The sequence below is a fragment of the Sinocyclocheilus grahami genome, unplaced genomic scaffold, assembly GCF_001515645.1.
Source record: "Sinocyclocheilus grahami isolate Dianchi unplaced genomic scaffold, SAMN03320097.WGS_v1.1 scaffold646.1, whole genome shotgun sequence".
NCBI lineage: Eukaryota > Metazoa > Chordata > Actinopteri > Cypriniformes > Cyprinidae > Sinocyclocheilus > Sinocyclocheilus grahami.
In genome coordinates, this window is record NW_015505825.1 from 1808032 (window position 1) to 1811820 (window position 3789).

Sequence of the window (3789 nt, forward strand, 5' to 3'; positions counted from 1 at the left end):
TACACAAGAAAAATTTTCACATACACAGCTCACACAAACATGTGCAAACTTCTCTATGCACAGACCCATCTTAGTGCCAAAATAGTACAAATAAATCTCCTTGTCATTATCAGATATTTTCATTGCAGGAATAAATGTATATAAATAATTCACAATAAGCTGTCTTAAAAAAACTTAACTGTTCAAAAACGGTCTTCAATTCCCAATCGTAGAAACATGACAAGGAAAGAGGACGCAGTACAAGGTAACAACAAAACAGTCAGTTTGAAAAATGCTTTCATCATACAAAGAGATTGTATGATTCCAGAAGACTTGGAATATGACATACAAATCATATAGGTTAATTTTTAGACACTTACTCTGAACACACTGATATGGTCACAAGTTAAATGCTTCTTCAGAGATAGGTCACTCCTAAATGTGCATACACAGTCTTTATAGATGCATGGGAGTGGACAGTGACTTGCCTGATGGCAGTGTTTCAGCTTGTACTGTGCGAACTTCATCGATACTGAGTTGTGCTTCCACTCTGCTTGCACTGTACTGATCCTGCAAATAAAAAACAAAAAAGTCAAACTCCAACCAAGTACACATACACGTTACATACAGAAATATTCACTGAAAATCTTACTTGAAACTAACGATAATGAGATCAGATTAAGAAAACGCTAAAAAGTCACTTATATGTACACGGTTTATCTATTTATCAACATTAACTTGATCCACAATTTTAGTAGTGATGGGAAGTCCGGTTCTCTCGGACAGTTCGTATCAATGAACCGGTTCACCAGTTCTTTTACGTCCTCACCTAATGACGTAATTTCTATCGAGAATGAAAATACGCTCAAACACATTCAAATAAAGTAATTTGTAATCATAACTTAAGTTAAATAATAATAATCCTCACCATCATCGTCGTCTCGGAAAAGTTTCTTACATTAGCGTACATTCTTACACCATATCATGCTCTGATGTGCAAACAGATGTTTTACAAGTCTTATAACGTTAGATATAAGTTGAACTAGTCTTCATTAGCTTTTTACAGAAACAAGGATTCAGCTCATAAAGCTTAAACTATAACGTGCATACAATAGTAAATAGCAAATTTCATTTACGTTTTAACCGAACAGTTGTTGCATGTTCATCATGTTAAAAAATGCTGTTTGATATAACTAATAGCATTTGCATTTTACAGTAACTTTAGGCGTATGTTTTATTTTTTTATTTACTTACATTTCGCCAAATTCACAGTGTAACAGTGTACTGGAGATCCGAGAAGCGCGGCTGTAACAGTTCGGTAGAACACTCATGCTCAGTATCAGCTGTTCGTATTCATCAGTTCTCTCAGCACAGCATGTCTCAATTCAGTGAACGTTTGGAGTTAATGGCCTAACATATACTCCGAAATACTGGATTATTTCAAGTCTGAACGTCTGAAAGTGAATAAACACGAATTTGCCTGGCAGTGCAAAATGTGATTGCCTGAAATCAAAACGCGGCTGGTGAGCGCCAACGAAACAAGCCTAAATTCACATTATAGAAATCACAGATCAGGGTATACTTACCCATTCCATTAGCTGTAGTCCATAAAGTCCATCTGTAATCGTTCAAACGCGGGCTCCTTCATCTTTTCTTGCATGATCAGCAACTTCTCGTGCAGAAAATGGCGGCTGGTGCGACTCTCAAGTTCGTTAAAATAGTACGTCATCATGACGTAGAGTTTCTGGCACATGCGCATCGCACAGAAAATTGATAGAACTTATGCTTTGTTGTTATATGAACATGTTATTTAAAGTTTTCCATTTCCCTTCAAGTTGAGGTTGTTATAACATCCTATTGTGCAGTGAGACACTTAAAGTTGACAGGACATGATTTTACTTGTCCACCTGACTAAAACTCAGAATCATTTTTTACAGTGTAGGTTTAGGGGTGGAAATGGAATCCAGGGGGTGGAAATGGGTATAGTTTTAGGCATATGTAAAGTGGGAGGAGTTGGTGCACCACTGTAATACCAGTGTACTTACATGGTAACTCCTCAAGAACGCTCCACTTAATATAAAGTGTAACATTCTGGACACCAACCACAATTTATATGTAACTTACTGTCCGCTGCTGTGTAACATCAGAGTAATTACATGGTAAATCCATAGGAATTGTTTACTTAATATAAAGTGTAACACTTTCTTTACCAAAAAGTGCTGTTAGTCCTGTTACACATTTGTACTTTCATTACTGAAAAGTGTTGTTACCAATGTCCTGTTACACATTTGTATTTACACATACCATTCAGTGTGTTGTTACATATGTGTAGTTACACAAACATTACAGCTGTAGATACTATGTACCTATGTGTACTTACACTGTGGTTACATACTATGTACAGATCTAGTTACTATGTAAGTGTCACGAATCCGGTCCATGAACTTCCGTCGGCTAACCATCAGAGGTCACCCTTCCCATTTTCATTGACTCTCACACTCACACTGTTGCATATCATCCCGGACTACATTTCCCATCATTCATTGCACTGATTGCACACAGCTGGTTCACTAATTGCACACAACACTGATTGCACCCAGCTGTTTCATATCACTCCCTCACTATTTAACACTCACTCTGATCCCTTCCCTCTGCCGAGTATTGTTTAGCGCCTATCTCTTGATAGCTACTCTACAGAGCCCTCGTTAGCCTCCTAGTCTAGCTTAGTCTTGCCTTCTCTGTTTTTTCTCGGTTTCTGATCTTCGCCTGGTTTCCTGGATTTCTCCCTTTAGTCTTGTCCCTTTTGATTCTGTTTGCCGTTCATCGACCTACGCTAGCCCTAGGACTATTATTGTGTCTTGCCCGCCATATACCTGTTTGCCACTGTAATTGACGGAAACAACCGCGCCCCGTCAAGTCTCAATTGATCTTCACGAGTCAAGTCAAGTCACCGCTGATCTTCACGAGTCAGGTCAAGTCACAGTTCATTTTCATGAGTCTAGTCAAGTCACAGCTGATCTTCTTGAGTTGAGTCTAATCACAGTTGATCATCACGAGTCAAATCAAGTCACAGTTTATAATCATGAGTCTAGTCAAGTCACAACTGATCTTCATGAGTCAAGTCAAGTCACCGCTGATCTTCACGAGTCAAGTCAAGTCACCGCTGATCTTCACGAGTCAAGTCAAGTCACCGCTGATCTTCACGAGTCAAGTCAAGTCACCGCTGATCTTCACGAGTCAAGTCAAGTCACCGCTGATCTTCACGAGTCAAGTCAAGTCACCGCTGATCTTCACGAGTCAAGTCAAGTCACCGCTGATCTTCACGAGTCAAGTCAAGTCACCGCTGATCTTCACGAGTCAAGTCAAGTCACCGCTGATCTTCACGAGTCAAGTCAAGTCACCGCTGATCTTCACGAGTCAAGTCAAGTCACCGCTGATCTTCACGAGTCAAGTCAAGTCACCGCTGATCTTCACGAGTCAAGTCAAGTCACCGCTGATCTTCACGAGTCAAGTCAAGTCACCGCTGATCTTCACGAGTCAAGTCAAGTCACCGCTGATCTTCACGAGTCAAGTCAAGTCACAGCTGATAGTTATGAGTCTAGTCAAGTCACAACTGATCTTCATGAGTCCAGTCAAGTCACAACTGATCTGCCAGAGACTCATCATGTCTCAGCTGTTCATCCAGAGTCACGTCACATCACAACTGATCTTCTAGAGTCTCGCCATGTCTCAGCTATTCATCTAGAGTCACGTCACGTCTCAGCTAGTCATCCAGATTCACGTCGCATCACAGCTGATCATCCAGAGTCA